We start from the raw sequence: 19,772 nt of genomic DNA on the forward strand, positions 1-19,772 counted from the left end.
GGATGAGCAGACAGTGGCAGCAGTCCTGCTCTTCTGGTGGGTCCTGAATTAGCACTGGTGTCTGGCTGAGCCTCCTCTCCTTCACAGTCTTTTCTTTCTTGTTGCTGATAAACCTGCCAAGAGGCTGCCACTCCTTTCTCTTTCCTGGTGAGTATTTATTAACAGTGGAAGTAAGAGAGAAAAAAAGAGAAGAGGAGAGCAGAGCAAAGAGAAAAAGAGAAAAAGAGAAAGAGAAAAAGAGAAAAAGAGAAAGAGAAAAAGAGAAAAAGAGAAAGAGAAAAAGAGAAAGAGAAGAAGAGAAAGAGAAAAAGAGAAAGAGAGGAAGAGAAAAAGAGAAAGAGAAAAAGAGAAAGAGGAAAAGAGAAAGAGAAAAAGAGAAAGAGGAAGGGAAGAGAGGAAAGGAGAGGAGAGGAGAGGAAAAGAGAGAAGAGAGAAGAGAGAAGAGGAGAAGGCAATGGTCCCCTGTTATAACCTTCCAGTACATGCTGTACTGGGAGGCCTTCACTTTCTGCCCTCATTCTCTTCCCAGATAACTGCTGCAACTAGACTTGTCAGGGTCAGATTATTGCCCAAATAATTCTCCTTACAAGCCATTTAAGTGTTTAACTGACTAGATACACCAGCAAATTGCTTGTTTTGGTGATGACATTAGCACAGAAGCACAGCAGTCTTGGGCTGTACGTACTCCTCAGCTATCTGCTGTCAGTGGGGCAACTGGAGACCAGCTTAACCTTGGCTTAGGCAAGTACTATGAGGCTGGTTCCCATTCGTATTTTAAAGCCTGTCTCCTCCCATGTATAAGCTTCCTCAGCTGAAACAGACAAAAACCCAAATAAGCTGTTCAGCACACAAGGGAAGAGCCAAGGAAGGCCATGGTTACATGCCCACTTTATTTAGACATTAGTTTGTGTTGTGTCAGAGGAATGAACAGTCCTGCCCACACTCATCCTTGTTCACTGCTAGACTTTATGCAGCCATGTGGCAGAAAGATCAGACTGAAGAATAGTGGTGCCAGCACAGAAGAGAAAAAAGCATAGCCAAGGGTGCAATGGTGGGGAGGATGACAGAGATATTCCTTTTGGCTGCATAGGTTTATGACAAATTAAAGTGATCAGTCACTGGGTGAGATTTTGAAATCTGTGAGATTCAACCTCATTGTTGAATTTGTTCATGAATTGACATATTCTCAAGCTTTTCACATATGCTGTCAATCCATGAAATTTTCTTTTAATTGACCATCACAGAATTGACTGAAGACTTCTCCCTTTTAGCAGTGGCTGACATTCCTGTTGATGTATTTAAGAGCGTTAAAATATATATGTATAAATGCCTGAGTATCAGACATGTAAAAAGTAATCTTAAAAATATAAATAAATAGAATAAAAATAAAGTATTTTAATGCAGGCAATATATTATTATTATTATTATGTAGTTTAAAAGAACTGCAGATGAAGCAAACTCAGTGAAAATTATCTGAATTTAGCAAATATTTCAAGATATTGCTATTGAACTTTTCCCATTTATTTGAAAATTGACTCGATTTTCTATACTGTCAGACTGGAAATTGGCTGAAAGACCATAAACAAAAAGGCAATATGAAACATTGCATTCTTGTCACAGCTGTCATGTGAATCATGGATTTTCATATGCTTTCAATGTATCCATGACTTTTGATATTTAGGGATTTTGCATGCGGGCTGGTAAACGTGATGGTTAAAGAGCTGAAACAATTTCTCTGAAAACCTTGAGCTCTGCCAAGTTAAACCCTAGACTGCACGGGAGGCTAATAGAGAGGAGGAGCTCAGCAACAACACTGTGGTTACACAAAGGATCAGACCAGTGAATTCTCACTGAGAGCTTTAATTCCTCCAGGGATAGAGAGATTTCTCTTTCCCCACAACATTTGCAGTTCGGATGAATTTGCAAAGGCCAGCTCTGGCAAAACAATGACTGAAGCTAAATGTTTCTCATAGCAAAACACAGTATATTAATAACCCGAGAGAAAAAGGAAAAAAAAAAAAAAGAAGAAAAGAAAGTTTAAGAAAAGGATGTGTTACCTATAACAAAAAAAAAAAAAAAAAAGCGCTTCTTCACCTGCATCCCTGCATCTGTCACATTTCTCTCATGACACTTCTGTAAAATTGTAAGAGTACTGAGTCAGACCAAAGATCCGTCTGGCTCAGGACCCTGTCTCCAACTCTGGCCAAAAGCAGATGCCCAGGGAAAATTACAAGCAAAAGATACTTCCTTGGAACACTCTTCCAACTTCCAGCAATTTGCAGTTTAGGGACTTTCTGGTTTTCTATTTAATAGTCTTAGTAGATTTTTCTGCCATGAATTTGCCCACACACTTTTTGAAGCTGTGTAATTTTTTCTTGAAGTTACTGTCACTGAAGAAGAATCAGAGAATTCAATACTAAACAATAATACTAAATAAATATTCAAAAAGCCTAAACAAACTTGCCAATGGAGTTGCCCTTGGTCCTGTGGTGAACATTCCTTAAAGGAAAAAAAAAAAAGGAATGGGGAGAAGTAAATCTTTCTGTTGCTCCATCAATTGCCTGGTCACATAACTAGCAAGAAAAAGTGGTTGATACCTCAGGATACACTAGAGCTAATTATACACAGGATCTTCTATATATACAAAATATATGAACAAGAAATAAAGATGGAAAAATAGTGTTTACAGTAAGAGATGCTGTTAATAGCTATTACAGCATGGAGAGAGATTTCAGACAGACAGATGATGGTTTCCTTAAAAAGCAATGATCAGTCTATTTATCCTTTTCCGACTGCACTTGTTCAAGTAAAAGATGACTTTTGCAAAGGGACACTGAGTTTTCTTCCCTGTATTTTTTCATTTTTCATTATTCAGCCAGGGCATCAAAGGCTTAATTGATCTAGCCAAAAGTCGTAGGACCTGTTGTTCCTCCTTTACCTTCTGTGTTATAAACAAAATAGCAGGAACTGGAGTATGCTTGGTCAACAGCACACTTTTGGAAACGCCAACTCGAAAAGGCCTTGCCACAATAATTCATTAGTGTATCATAAGTCTGATAAAAATGTTCCTGCGTCTTCCTCATAAAGCTCACCCATTTTGTCAGAAGTAGAATCACATGTGTATGCATCTACATAAAAGTGTCATGTTTTCTGACCTGACATGCCAAGTTCCTTGCAGCAGAGATTATGTTAAATACTAGCAAACATGTCAGCCACCATGTCAAGCTAGTTAGAAACAAAATAAAATTACTTTCCTTTAAGAAGACATTTTATTTTCATAAACATGGGTAAGGAAAACATTATGGCATCAAAAACTCAAGCTGCAGAAAAGATTCTTATGGACATCACAGGAAATCTATTGTACAAGACCTTAAAACCTGATAGATTACACTGAGCAAATTAAAATTCTGCATTGAAACTTAATTTTTTGAAAATGGCAAAGCAACTACATGTCCTTTATTTAAATGCACAAATATAGAATTCATGCTATAGAGGAATACTTGTAATGGGTATTATTGCAATGACATACCAAAATAAGGCACTCAGTAGGGCACTGGGAATTATGAAGAAGGGAGCCTCACAGAGCTTCCTTATTCCCTTCATCTACTAGTCACTGTGGATACAGTGAAACTCAGAAATAATCATGTACATTGAGCCAGACCTGTGGTGTGGAGGATGTCAACTGAAATTATTGCAATTCAATAAATCCAAAGTCTCCTAAAAACAGGGTCTTACACCAAGAGGTAGTACTGTCAGCTCTGTCATAGCTATCTAAATTGTACTTTTCAGACTAGGCTTTGGAAAGTCCTACTGTCTTGCAGACAATGTCTCCCTGGGCTCCAGAATCCCACAGGTTCAAGACTGCAACATTGTGGTCCAGTTGGAAACCCATCATAGAATGGTTTTGCTCAGCTTTGCCTGTCTCTGCCATTCAAAACCCATTAGTCAGAATGAAGAAAGGATCTTTTTTATGCTGCTTTCTGGATTTATTATTTATCTTTTGATCTGGATTACAATACATTATTTTTCTGTTGCATATAAAGATTTTTCAATTACCCCTGCTTCAGTCTCACAAACCGTAGTGGCCCATGGGAATTCCACAGTGCCATCTACTGCAAGGTACTAGAATAACTGATAATGCAGCACATTTCTAGTTGATCTTACCTTCCTGACTTGCTCCAAAGCCTCTTTTTCATCCACACAGATCCCAACACATTTCATTACCATGCCAGTTTCTCTGGCTCTCTTTTGTGCTGGACTTGTGGTCATAGTATTGCACTACTTATTTCCATCCCTAAATTTACCATTCATATTATTATTTTTTTTGTGGGTAGGTGTGGTAGAGCCATGATGGTTTCTGAGGCATGACTATCCCCCCTTGCCAGATCACTGGCATCATCTCTCCTTCAAGAAGACCTCGAGAAAATTCCCTTCAGAATCTGCCCATGATGACTGTTCATTGGCTAGAGGGTGAGGTGAGAGATTCAAACCAAACAAAGCACTAACATCCTTCCGGAAGGAGTCAAATGTGCTGTCTCTGCAGCTTCTGCTGGCCTTGGAAGCAAAAGATCAGGAAGGAGAAATATACCACTGCTCAGCCTGAGAGCAATAGAGCAAAGCCTGTCTTGACTGACAATTTGAGCGTGGCCTGACAAACTGAGCATGGCCTGGCACAGCTAATTGCTTAGTAAAGATCAAAGCAATTAAGGTTCACAGGAGTGATGTTTTTTCTTCTGCCACTGTGAGTTGTTCCATCAGAGTAAAATTTGGAAGGCCAGTGCTTAAGGGGGATATAAGTGGCCTGTAGAGGCCTTGGGTTAACACTCTGTGATGGTCTGATTTTTCATGCTTTGTTTTTGTTTTAGGGAAACTTTCATAGAATCACAGAATCAACTTGGTTTAAAAACACCTTTAAGACCATCAAATCCAACCGTTATCCCAGGACTGGCAAGTCCACCATGTCATTAAGGGCCTTATCTACAAAGTTTGTGAACGCTTCCAGGGATGGCGATTCCACCACTTCCCTGGACAGCTTGTTCCAATGCCTTAGGGCACAGTGAGACACAGTAAGAAATGTTTGTCAGTTGAGATGAGCACCAGTTGACAATGTAAACCTCTATTTGGAATAAAAGTTTATTCAGTATCACAACAGTTTATTAGCTTTAATATATGTTAAAATAAAACCAATATTTTAAAAATGAATATTTGATACCATCCAACTCCTTTACACTCAGGCAATTATTCTATCCTGCATAGTCCTGCCGATGGGTAGATTGAGGGAGCCTCATCTTTGACCATGGAGTATGCAGCCAAAGAGGCACTTACTTAGCACTTCCCTAGAATCTGGCTAGACTGTATTAAGCTGAATGCTTTTCACTGCAGCTGCCAGCAAGTATAGTCTGAAAATCCCAGTAGAATAACAAAAAGGAAAAGGATTGGAACAGAATGGGGAAAATATTAGGCTGCAAATCACAGCATCCCCCCAGCCCAAGTAGCGCATGTTTATTCCCCAGACCAGTTCTTACCTCAGATTTGATTGACTACTGTCACATTCTGACTGGATTTGAGAGATCATGATGAATTATTATTATGCGTATTACGTGAACAGAGAAAAGAAAATGAAGTATGGTTATCTATTTCTACATTCCTTTAAATTATAGGCTTTTGTGTACACTGATCATATACAAATGTTTGAACATTAGCATATGTTTGACAATTCCAGGCAGGAAGACTTCCTTCATTACTATAAAAAGATCTGTAGCCTGTTAAGCACTAGTACAGTCATTAACAAGTTATGTTTATTCTCTGATCAGAAAATAGATCTACCTAGTCATGCCAAAAAGACATCAATATTTCTAAAATTAGGCAGGGGAGGTCAGTAATCTTTAAATAGCACTGTTAAAAATTGGCATCCTAATTAAGTTATGAATTACAAAAGGCTTTTCAAGCTGGAGCTACTTGCTCAAGGACGAAATAGATATATAAGGAGAAGTTCCTCATCGAGTCTCAATTCCTTTCTATATAAGTAATGCCCAGGAATCTTGAGTAAGGATTGATCCCAGATACGTAAGTGTCTTGAGAGCTGCTTAGCTGGTTAATAGGTGATCTAAGGAGAGGGTAATTGTAAGTGTGGTTTTATTTTATTTCTGAGTGTCTGTTTTGTTAATCTTGGAGTAAGAAGAAATTCATTCTTTACTTTTGCTTGGGTTTTTTTTGTTTGTTCCATGGAAAGGGCAGCTGGCAAACCACTAAGGAATTTCAGCTGAATTAGAGTATTCCTCAACAGTGGGGACGGGACCACAGCTGTAATGACCAACATTTCCAAGGAATATTCGAGTTATTGAGGAGGGAGTGAGGCGGTTCCTTGCTAAGCAGTATGGAGGCAAGTCTGGCAGTGCTGCTATTAGGAATTGTGGAAGTGGGGGCCTTACCAGGCTGTCAGCAGAGAGGGACAGTGGCTTCCCCACCTGTGTCTTGATGGTCATGCAGGGGTTTCTAGCCCACATAGAGGAAACTGGACAGCATAATCATGTTTTCCCCAGTCTTAAAATGTTTTTTAATGCATTTAAAAAAAAAATTAAATTACAGCTTCCTAACCTGAAACAAAGGATCCCCTTGGGGTGCTGATGGCCCACCCCTGCAATTCACTCTGCATGACCAGAAAGGTCACTCAGACTCCTCCCTCTGTAGAGGAGTGCAGCTTTTCATTGGGTTGGTGGCTATTTTCCCATGCAGAAATGACCCCCTGGGCATTATAACATATTCTTGGTTCATATTTACCTGATCTATTAGAAGCAAAAGCAGTTCTGACAAGAACTGTAATTACAAGAATGTAATGTTCATTTCTACAGAAGGCACGGTGTCTGCATGCCTGGGAAGGGCCCAAGATGCTTACAGCATTTCTATTTTCCATGCTGTGGTGAATTTGGAACCTTTACACAGCTTAAGACAGAATAAATTTCACTCCAGCACAAATCTCTTGATCATTTCTCCTTCAAATGTGGGAAAACAACACTGAGAATGTGGAAAGTGTAGAGCACATCATAAATCCATGGACACAGGAACTCAGAAAACTGCATAAGGCACATAAGGTCTGCCATAAAGGAAGCACTGTGCTTTCATATTATTTTCTGTTTAGAATCTACATGTGTGGTTTGGGACAAAGGTCTTTTAGTGTGGAAGAAAGAAGGTTCAGTGTTTTTCTTCTTTTTTTCTTTCTTTTTTCTTTTTTTTTTCTTCCCTAAAGAGAGGTACATCTCTGAAGAGACAGCAGAGGAATGTGCTCCAGTCTCTTCCACACACTGCTGCAGGAAAGGTGAAAGCTTTGAAACCACAGATATAATATTGAGGAGAACTCAGCACCCAGGATATAGCTCATGTCTGGGAAACCAACAGGTGCTTAAGCAAAGATAAAGGCTTGCATGCTGGCTGTCACTTGGTACGGTTTCATTATGAATTTCTGGTCCGAAAATTGGGGTGACTTGAGGAAGTCTTCCTCTACTACCTGATCCTGTCAGAAAGCATACATGTTCTTTCCCTCTCTTGGGAAGGCAGAGTGATCCCAACAGATACACTCTGTAGCTGCTGCTAACTCAATTTATATATGTGTCACCTGGTTTCTTAGGGCATCTGACTCTGTTTCATAGAGCCTGGGAAACCTTCAGGTCTCCTTTTTGCATCTTCATATGCTCAACATGCCTGCAGTTTTCCTTGTCACAGATGAAATGCAGAATTAAAATCCCCAGGGGACTTTAAGTACACATAATCTAGACAATCTAAAAACAAATAGTAGGTTACTAGTCTATTAGTTGGAAGAAGTCAAATCATTAACATCAGCTGTCACAATAAATGCTATCAACTTTATTTTTGCTAGCATATGCTCTATAATAGGGAGAGAATTAGTGCAGAATTTTGCAATTCGCATTCACTGTGCTTATCAGTGCAGCAGAGTTTAGGTGGGGCCCATGTCCCCTCACTTTCAGTCTTTACATAGTAGATTTTATTCTATTGGCAAATAAGTCACTCCATACTCCCTTGAGTAACAGTGAAGAGAAAGTCATGCTTCTAGAGACCCATTTTAGTTGTCTAGCTTCAGATGGGAGAAGTTATGCTCTAGGAGTCATTAATTGCACTGATTTGATCCTGACTGAATAGAGCCCAGTGTGACCAGTTCAGATACGTTCTTCAATAGTACTGCCAGTTACATCTGGATGAGCTTGCCCTTTTGGACTTGATGCAAGAAAGATGTAGTTCTCAAAGCACTGCTGGCTGCAGACTCACACAACTTCTACTTTGTTGTAAACTTAAATGAGAGGTAACTGGATTTTCACACATTATGAAGCCCAAGTTTTGCCCTCATTCACACTGATCAAATCTCAGAGATCATTCCCAACACAACATGGAACAACTACCAGTGGAAAAAAGTGGTCACGCAGCAGAAATGCAGTGGGGCAACATTATGTTAATAGCTTTCTAGCACCTTTCCTGAAAAGATATGTCAGGATATAGTCTTACCTACCCTATGAAATTGTCAAAGTAGGACAGTTAGAACCATAGTGTGGGGTGACTGAGCTGGGACATCTGAGACCCTACAGGCCTCCAGAAGGACCAAAAGGACAAAACACCCTGAAGCTCAGGTTGTTTTAAGAGCAATCTACCCACAGTTTGAAAGGAATCATGAGCTTCATATTATCTGTCATCTTAAAACTTGTTTTCTTTATTCACCTTAACTTTCATTATCTTACATTTTCCTTCTGTCTTTATGTAAATGCACTTTTTTCTCATTCAAGTATTTTAAAAACTACACTCACAACAAGAAAGATTTCTAACCCAAATGAATCTGTACAGTATACATGCCTTTTTGCAAATTGTTGTTAAACTGTGTCTTGGAAAGGAAAAGTAAGATCATTTTTTCCTCAAGGGAGGCTTGTTTAGGTGCAATGGATTTCAAAAGTTATTATTACTGCTTTAGGAAAAGAATTATGTTTGCTTGCAGCCCAAGAAATGCCAGAGGGCAACTAGAACTAAAACTACGTGAAAGATTAATCAAATTCATCACAAAGACTGTTTCACTGTTCTTTATGCAGATATTGTACAGCACTGCAAATTGCAGAGCAGTGAGGTAGCTTGTGAGTGGCTACTGCTGGTCCTGTGGGCTGCCATGGGAGAGCAATTGTTCTTCTCTGCTCCATAAACGTGGGTTTTGATAAATTGAGGTATTGTAGAAAATCCAGGTTCCCTATTCAATGAGGTTTTTCTGTGCTCTTTCATGCCTGTCCATTTATGATTCAGAGTTACAGACGCTCCAGCAGCAACTCCCACTGCAAGAATTTAAGTCCTCAGTAGGCTCCATAGAGGATCAATGATAAGCCCTCACATACATGGGATTTTGATACCAATAGCACCTATTGTGCTACCTGATTCCAGGCACCCAGCTCCCCTGGGGTCCTTCTACAGGTGCTGCTGGAGGTAATTATGTTTCCTGAGGCATCAGCCTCGGGGGAATCCTGTCAGGGACACAGTTAACTTAGCCAGCTTGGCTTAGCTCCTAAAACTGGACTCTCCTAAACAATTCCATTTGATTTCTCAGCAAGGAAAGGAATAAAAGCTGTTGCACAGCTGTGAGGCAGCAATTTTCTGTTGATCTACAAGGATTTTAATGCTCACCATAGTGCCGTTTCATCTCTGGCTCAGGAGGTTTGTAGCAGAGTGATCCAGAAGACAAGATCCCACCCAAAAATTCCACATCTCTGGATTGTCAAAAAAGACACAGTGGTGGTGCAGACACCAGGATTAATGTGTTTGTTTATTCATCCTTGCTGATACTGAATTGGACAGCACTTGTAGAAACCTTAAGATTCACTGTGAAGATTATGATGGTGTTCAATTACAGACCAAAAGCTATAGACACAGAGCAGGTAATGAAAGTAGTAAGAGTCCTTGGGCTATCAACCTGTTTATAATAGCTGTGCCTACACACAGACATTCGCCTACACATGTCCAATACCTTCTGTACATGTACAGAGTATCTTTAATTCGGCAGTAAGTCAGCACAGGAAGTTTTGTCAAACATATGTCATGGTCTCTCAGACATGAAAAAAATTCTCAATGCTAGTGCACACTTTTACTGCATTGTGTAGAAAGGTGGAAACAAATTGATAGCGTATTAAAAATTCTGCCTTAAAATCCAGGCAGATTCCAGCAGGCACCACAGTCCTCTGTTAGCACTGCAAGCTGCAGGAGACAGGGGGTTGTATTGAAAAATTTTGTTCTACCATACCATGTAATAAACAGCTCTTTAAAAAACCTCTTCTGGTTACTGGCAGTGTAGGTAGGAGAGCTAACCTCCCACCTACTGGAACTGTCTCAAATCCATGGAAAGAATATCAGTGATTTTACTTTGGAACAGGCTTTAAAAGTGTGCATATCTTACATCAAATCAAAGACGTTGTCTTTCTGTGAAATAAGAGTATATATATTGTCAAACTTTTCCAAACAGAGCTGGCTTATTTGTCACTGAAATCACGCCCATCAAATATCTGAAGACATTTGTTCCTGCAATGAACTTCATTATCCCTTGAGTCCAATGTTAACCCCTACTGCAAATTGCTATATTTCCTATAAATTCTTAAAGTAAATATATATTTTCCTAAAACTGCTACCAGGTTATCATAGTTGACTGTCCCCTGTGGTTTTCCAAGGAGTCTTTGGGATCCTGTATGGAAAAGTACAGTGTGTTTCATATGGAAACATGTTTGCAGTATGTACTGGGCTTGGAAACTTCCATGGCTTGGAAACTCTGCGACACTGAAGGATTTATTCTATCATCAATAGAAACATTAGATCCTTCTGAGAATCTTTCAAGGATGTAGGCTCCTTGGATCTATAAAGAGAGTGAATTTTCAGCTCAAACAAGTGCCCAGCATTAAAATCTCCATCCTGAAAGGGCAGAGTAAGTTTTAATAGGCATTTCAGTGCCAAGACATGTCAGTCAAATTATTATTGGCTCTAGCTGCATTCTCACAAGCTGTTACATTCTTTACCTGCAGCAGAGTGGCACTCAGAAAGGTGCAAAATTCTTCTTTGCTTTTGAAAACATCAATGAAAGTTTTAAAAAAATAAAACAAAACACACAACAAAAAAAAAAAACAAACCACAAAACCCAAACAAAAACCAACAACCTAAACCCTCCAATCTAATTCACACAACTGAAAACCTCTGATCTTCATACGAGAAGGGTAGACCCACCAGCTTCAGTGGTCCTTTAAGAGATAGAAGTAAGTCCACAAAGTCAAAATATTTAATAATTAATGTGAACCCCATAAAAAGATTTGATTCCTGACATAAACTGAAATTGACATGTATTCTAGCCTTATTACTCCTGTTATCACACATGCATGTGAATGTACATATAGTATTAAAGGGAGTTGCACACGTCATAATAGTCTCAATGTTTGCTCTTATGCCATTTCCCAATTTTTAAAATCGTAACTGCATCTTGCAAATAAAATCAGCATCACTGAAGTGCTACATATTTCATGTATTCCCAGCACGGGGATTTTCTTTAGAGAAAATGAATTACATTGAGAAGAAGGGGAAGCGGGAGATAAAGAGAAGGACGGGGAAATCAGAGTTGTTATTTTTAGATCACAATGTTTTGAAATGTGATCTGCCTTTTAGTCCAAGATTTCCCAGCTGCCCTGTTTTGCTTTTTTTTTTTTTCACACATTTTCTTTTTTGTGAGGGAAGGTTTGATACAGAAGGGAAAATCATATGTACACAAAACATCTTTGTCAGAAAGTCTAACAGTGTGCTTGGCCCCTCAGAAAAGAAGTGTTATATGAATTTGGGGAGTGGAGGCTAGGGGATGTTTTGTGGGGAATCACACTGCCGTGTAATTATAGATCTTGTATACATATAAACAAACTCCACCTTAAGATCAGCAGAGAAAAGACTTGCTTGCTTGTCTGATGGCCAAGAAAAATTAAACTAGAGCAAGCTATAAATAGAATGAAGAAAACTGAGAAAAAAAAAGCAAAAAAGCTCTGATGGCTGAGAGAAAATATTCTGCTTTGCAAAAGGGTTAAAGCTCTGCTTACAAACTTTGCTAGACCTGGTATAAGCCTCTTTTTCTTCATAAAAGCTATCATGACACATATCCTTCATGTAGAGCTTTTAGACCATCCTTTGGGCATGCCTCCAAATGAGTGTCAAAATGTTTCATTTCAAGACAAGGCTCAAAGTACATTTCAGATAACATGAGACAAAAACGGCAAGAAATTCTGCAAACAAAAACCTGCAACCATTCCTTGCACGTGTCCTTTTGCCAGGTCAGGAAAGCACAGCCTGTTATTTTTCCCAGCCTCCCACAGCTCCGGCCTCAGCACACCATGCTGATCCACACTCACTGTGACAGTCTCTAAGGGGTGATCTGCCACCTGAGAACTTCCAGACGCAACTACATCATCTGCTCACAGCTCTCCCGCCTCCCGATGTGGAGCTGGAGCTTGAGCCAGGCGGCAGGAAGCACCTGTAAGTATTTTACATCCACCAGGGACAACACCTCCCAGCTTGCAGACTTCTCATCTGGCCGAATACAGCCAGGGACCTACCCCCTCCTCCTCAGGTAGGTAGAACATTGGCCAGGGCCACAGCTCATGGGATGAAGGCATTTCCTCTCTGCCATAAAATGCATCATTTACTATCACAGCCTTTTTCTCCATCGGGAACGGCTGGCAATGGATATTTGCTCCTCTCACCCTTCCTCCTCCTCTCCCTCCCTTTTTCCACCACCCCCGCACATGGTAGGCCCCAGGAGGTTTCACAGGAAGAAGGAGATATTGTACATTGTCTGAGAAGGGTTTATAAGCTGCCCTTCTGGCACACAACTAGAATCAGGACATTGTTTAGTTACATGTCTCAACTGGAAGAATAGGCACAATGCAGCTGGATGCCATAGGGTAGCTCACAGTGAGTAAATTAGTCTACAGTACATTAACCAGCACATCACCACAGTTGCAATTCTCTCTCTCTTCCTCTCTGACTTTGACTGTGCCAGGTAATATCCTCACAGCTACAGCACAATGCCAAATATACTCTGGATTATTCCATGTTTACTGCATAACACAACAGTCTCTGGAGGCAGAGCTGGAAACAAGGCTACTACATGGTATGGGTTCCATCCAGGAAGTCAAGTCATCTAGTCCAGATAGAGGACAGAACCAGAGACAAAACTACCAACACTGTAGCTCAAACCAAAGACAGGATCAGAAACAGATCTAGAAGACAGGCCTGGTGTCCACCCTGGAAATCCAGTCAGCAACTCAGGACAGCAAAAGACAGGCAATGCCTGCAACATCTCTCATCTTGGGGGCCCAAGATTTAGCTTAATGGGGTTCATGGACTAATGGGCATGGGCTGCATGGATGGAGGCCTTGGGTAAGGCTGATCAAGGAAACCAAAGGCTTTTGTTATGCTCAAGGCCCTGACTGCTGTAACTTCACAATAGAGCTTGTAACACAAGACAGTTACTGTCTTTTAGTAATCTAGTAGCGCTCTGTTCCACAGAGTCTTAAAGGGATGGTCCATCAAAGGATTGGTAAGGTCAGCAGATCCATGTATTTAATTTCCAGGTAGTAGTTGTCATGCAGATAGCTAGTGCTTGTCCGTCTACCTCCACCCAAGAAACCAGTAGTGCACATGACAGAACCTAGCATCCCTACGTAGACATCCAGATCAGTAGGGAGATACAGCTTATCTCATGGCATTTGCAACACCTTGCCCTCTTTAAGAATAAAGCTGTGAGTGTAGTACAGAAATTTGCAGTAGTCTGGACAAAAAAGAGTCATCTAAATTGGGTTCCTCAAGACTTTATCCTAGTCTTCGAGGTCAGCATATCTAACACCTTGCGTGGCTCCTGGAAGTCAATTGGAGGAAAAGCATTGCTCGCTTTTGTTTGGGTTCAGCTAGACCTTTTAGTGTCACTCATGATTACATTAATCATTCAGATCAGTCAGAATGTTCTCCTTCTTTTAAACTCTGTGTGATAAGAAAGACCATCAGATGCTCCTGCAAGCCTATCTGAAGACACATATTTCTGCCTGAAGAGAGTTACTCTTAACCCTGTTTTCTAACCTAACGTCTTTTCCAACAGTACTGTCTCTCTGCTTTCCTGCAGCCTAAACATCATTTTGCAGTCTAAACCCAAAATTCCATTTCGGTACAACCAGACATTCAAAGTTTTAATCTTAATCTTCGAGTCTGAGAACAAACCCCCTCATCTATCTCATGCCATTCCAGTCAGAACCTCCCTTGCTGTGAATTTTCCATGTTATAAACCCCAGTCCTTGAGGGCAAACAGGTAATTGTTTAAATGATGTTGTGCAAATATTCTAGAGGTGAACAATCCCCCAAACACCTGCTGCTGTAGTTAATGCCTGTGCATTTACTTCTAGCCATAACATGCATATGTATAATCTCTGTCTGTGAAGAGACATTATGGAAAGTTTTAAAAAGGGAGGAATGTTCAAGCCACCTACTTCTAGCTTTCCTCTACCAAAAAGACAGGAGGAGAATGTGCCTGATAAGTGTGATCCCAGACCAAATGGTGGGGGGATTTAATTCCTTTTAATATATTCATGTGTCAGAAGATACACATGTATAATGGAGAGCTTCTGTTTTGTATGGAAAAGTGGCCATGCAGTGACTGGATGATAAATCACTTCCCAGATTTAAAAATTCTTTGTGAACAAGATTTAATATAAGGCAGTCCACTGGCTGCACTGCTTGCCTCCCACATGGGCTGTGGAATCCCTCAGAAGCTGGGGGATCAAAACCAGAGCAGCAGTCCCTGCTCCACACTAGGTCTATTGACCGTTCCAGTTTGCTGTCCTCATCTCCAGCACCAACATACTCCGGTGCCCCACACCCTGTGAAAGCATCCCACAAACAGCTCCTAGCAACAAGTGAGAGAAAAAAATGAGCTCTTTCACAAGCTGATGTGGCAGTTTATGCCCAGAAGCAAAGGAACTGATAAACCTCATAATACTTTAACCTCACAAGTTAACTGCAGGTATTATTTCTATTCAAATGCTTAATCCTACCCTAACTCTCAAATTGTTTGCCTCCATGTCCCACAGCAACAAATTCCACTGGCTGATTAGATGACACTTTAAAGTTTACTGCCTTTCAAGTGTTTTAAACATGTAGTCTTCATTTTACCATGTTGATCCAGCATGAAGTCATAAATGGAAGTGTCCAGTTAACTACACCCTAGGCAGCTCTCATCCTAGTGGAATGAGAGCTGGCCAGGTAACCAAGAGCTCCTAATGTTAAGGATGTTCTTAAAATAAGGAGATAGGGTTGAGGCTCCAACAGTCTTAGATTGATGTGAGAAATTAAATGGAACGTGAGGCCAGGTTTTTTGAAGTAGCCTACCTGTGTTCCCAGAGAAATGTTATAATTATTTTAGTGGGAGCACAGTGGTGTATTGGAAAAACCCTCACTTTAATGCCCGAAATCCAGAAGTTTTTCCCCTTTATCAGAAACAAGTAAGGATGCTATCATAAATGTATTTTTATTTTAGACGCAAATCAGCTCTCACAATAAGTGGTATAGCTGGATCTATTTGGCTAAGAATGAGCATTGCAATGGTGGTTTCAAAACTTAGAATCAGTACGTCAAGTTCTTCAACACAACAATGCCTGCTCCTTCTTTGCTCAGATCAAGATGTTCACCTCGCATGAATTTGCAGAAAAACACAAACAAGCATTAGTATGTTTTTTACCCTACATTTTACTGTAAAACATACCAGTTCCATAAAACCAGAATTCTTAATGGGAACATGTCATGAAAGCACTTCAAAATGTTGAATGGAATGTTCTGCAGTTTAATTTCAGTAATTTGACACTCTCCTGGAATATAGGTTAAAACCTTTTTTCATTGAAAAAAATACTTTTTTTATTTAAAAAAATGGGATTGCTCTGAGATGACAGGACTAAACTACAGATCTTCCAATTGCCTCACAGCTAGCAATCATCCAAAATAAACTGTAAGTATCTAAGTCTCAATAAAGCAGATCATTCGGCCTAGCCAGCCAGTGTATAGTCAGGACCTGGGGAGATCCTGAAAGAGATTAATATGACTCCATTTTAAAGCTTAGTGGAACTTGGAAATTTTCTTGTCAGAGATTAGATTGCCTAGGAAGGAGGAAAACTAAGGACCACATTGACATGAGACAGGAGACACATAAGAGGCTGACCAGTGTAGATGATAGCTTACTGATTGGGGCTGTCAGCTGGGGTATAAAAAAAATGGATTTAAACCTCTACCAAGTCATTCTCTGTCAACCCACACAAGCGCCCTAAGTAGACAGCTCTTAGCTGTCCCAAGGTGTCTTTGCACATGTGTGTGAAAGTATTTTACAAGGTCTTTTAGTTTTCTTTGGCCTCACTACTATACAAGTAAGGAACCTTTCTTGAACCTCAAACACTTTCATGAGATGAAGCACTCATCTTCCTGCTGTTGAAAGCTGTGGACTTTTCAAGCTCAGCCTTCAAAAATTTTGACACAAGGAACTGGCTGTGTTAGTTCTGTAGAGGATTCTGCTATACAGATGGGCACTGAAGTAATAAAATCATCAAAGTAATGCTAGCTATTCTACAATGAGCTGCCATTTGTTGCCAAAGAAACACTGTGTTGAATGAAATGTATTTAGAAAAACATCACTACAAAGGGAAAATATGAGTAATCAACCTAAAGCAATGAGCCATGGAAGCTTGTTTTATGAAATGTTTTCCGGACTGTCTCAAAGCATTAGACATGCTGACAGAGATACCAGAAAGTTTTTTGTTTTTTTTCTTATAGACATGGTTTCAATTTTAGATTCATCATCCCAAAACTATATCATCTTAGTCTACCTGTCATGTTAAGTTTTTGAATGGAGGAGACTGAAAGTCTGAATGTTATGAGAGAACCTGAAAGAACTTAATTCCAACCAATGTGTCCTTCTCTAGTTCTTCCGTCCTTTCCTTGAAGACAGAAAATCAAATCATAGTCCTTGCACCATATATAGTCAAAGAAACTCTTATATGAGTAGAGAAGGAAAATTACATTTCAGGAACTTAAGCTGAGCTCTCCAGAATGATCTCCAACCCTGAAGTCTCACGTTTTATTAAATCCATAGACTTGAAATGTGACATACCCTGACTGACTTACGATGAACCAAAAATTCAGCTTGCACATAAGCAACTTTCTTTACACATATTCTGCGCGGAGGCTTTCCAATGCAATCTGCTGATAGTGTGGACTAGTACAAAAGCAATACTTTATCCACCAGGAGCAAGAAGACAGCACAAAGGAACTCTGTCTCTTTAAAGTGTGCATTTCTTTCCCTCAGGTGCTTCTGGAGTTACACAACTTTAGTTTTGCTTAGGTTGAGAAAATATACTGGGAATCACATAGAAACACACTGTAGGCCTCAATATCCTGCTGGGTTACTTTAATAACCCGCAAATATTTGATTAGGAAAAAAAGCATCTCCTTGCAAATGAAATTAAGGAGATATACAAGCAAGTCGGGTCACATAGGCATTCCATATATCAGCATACAGATGTGATTTTGGTCATCTGCATGGAATAAACAAGTGTATTGGCACATTCCATATCCTGTACAGGTAAGCAATCCCTACAATATCAACACCAAGATGCCAAGAGACATGGAAGTTTGAATCCATTACAGTTGCCTTTTTTTTTGTTTCAAGTGTATAGGATCAGTTGTGAGTTTAACATAGCACATTTTCAAGTAAAACATAGAGGCAAAGAGAAATCACAAGCGAGTATGAACTCCTACCTGGGTCTGGTGTTTTCATGATTAGCCAGTCAGCAGACCAGGAAGGTAGAACCTTTGTATCTATATTGTTTGTGAAAACACAGACTGCAAAACACTCATCAAATAATAAAAACACTGACTCATAGAAAATCTTTTTCTTTCTTTTTCATTTTAACTTTTTCCCCCTCTTGTTTCAAGGCTTCTTGGCTAATTTAGGTGTCAACCTAACTTGTAAAAATGCTGTAGGCTTTATTTCATTGTTTCCATTAGAGTGTGCACTTTTCCATTTTGGCAACTCTTCTTAATAAGAAATGCCATCAGAATTAAAACACTTGAGGGTAGGATTATGTTTAAGTATATCCATTCCTTTTGCTTGAAGAAAATAAACTGCTGTTGTCACTTGATAGGTACTTAATCTGTTACAAAATGATTTTTTTTCTTCTTTTTGTAGTTCTGATTTTACTGGCTGATGCATGTTCTCTTATGACACTTCCCTGGAGAATTTTTCCTCTGGCCATATGTCCTGGTCATCAGCAAAGAAAATAACATTCCAGGCATGCAGCTGATTCTAACACATTGCAGCACGACTTCTGTGCCTTTACCAATGCATTGTGTACTTTCTGTAGTACCATCATACCTCAAGGACCTGTTCTACCCCCTCCAAATTAACCTATCTGCTAATCCAGGTAGCTCTGAGAGTGAAAAAGTAGCCTAAACAAAAAGACACATTCATCAGACCAAATCTTATTGCCTAAATACCCTTGTTAGAGAGCATGCAAAAAATCAAGCAACTCTAGATGTGATCTTTCCTCTACACTTGGAGTGCATCTGAATAAAATGTTTTAGCATTATCTTGGTGTTACTACCCACCCAGTTGAATGCCACAGACCAGGCAAAGGTTATTGAGAATACAAACACGTTTGACAATGCCCAGAAAGGGATGATAAAATCACTGACCAAAGGAGAGCAGCAGGGCTAGATGGAGGTAGGCTATTCAGATCTTTCATTGCTTTTACCTCACTCTCTAAACCCTTTCGCAAGATTCATTTCATGCTTATCAGTGATGTTGCAAGTTTGCTGGTATCCCGACAGACCACTCAAAGGACTCCATCTCTTGTTCCTGTACTGAGTGAAGCCCAGCCCAAAATTCAGGTATGCCAGATTAAGTATTGCCTCCCAAGCATCTTTGAATGGATTTAGGCAACTGAGGGAGAGGGATTATTCCAATATTCTCAATTTAGTTCTGCATGGTCAGCCTCAGGCATCCAAGAGCTATGAGTAAGCACTTTGCTGCCCCACAAAATGGCGAGATTTAGTTTCTTTGAAAACAGAAACAAGAACAGCGGGTTTTGTCCATGTTCAGTTTTTAACTCCCACTAGCTTGCTTGTGACATTTAGTTTTGCCAACTCCTGCAAATCTGTATAAAGTGATCTTTCACCCCAGGATCCCCATATGAATTAGTTATGCACTCCTTCAGCCGTGTGACAATTCTTCAGCGCCCAAAGAAATCCACCCTTCGTGTCCACTACCCGTCTGCTGCTTCTGCATCTGTAACAGATCTTCACCTTCTGACCAAAGCTGGGAATGGTAGTTTGCAGAAGATTTCTCTATATCTCAGTCAGTGCCAAGACAGAAGTAATTATTTGAGAGGTATTTTGTCCCATTTATTTCCTGGAATGGAAATTAAAGGAGGATGGTGAGGAGGGAAGAGAGAACCAGAGTGTAAACTGACTCATTTTTTTTGTATAGTGATGGAGCCAGCTCAGCTGTCCTAATATAGCTAGTAGTTTCTGTTCTACTCCCATCCCAGGAAAATAACATCAGATGCTGTCTCTTCTTCAGATTCTCTTGAATTTAGCTTGAGCAAAATGAGTAGAGGAAGGGACGGCTTAGCCTCCTGCAGAAACCCTCACTGACTGCTTTTCCCCACAAGGCAGCCAGTCAG

The sequence above is a fragment of the Pezoporus wallicus genome, unplaced genomic scaffold (genome assembly GCF_028554395.1).
Source record: "Pezoporus wallicus isolate ANWC-B61680 ecotype Strahan unplaced genomic scaffold, APGP_CSIRO_Pwel_v1 scaffold_3294, whole genome shotgun sequence".
Classification (NCBI taxonomy): domain Eukaryota; kingdom Metazoa; phylum Chordata; class Aves; order Psittaciformes; family Psittacidae; genus Pezoporus; species Pezoporus wallicus.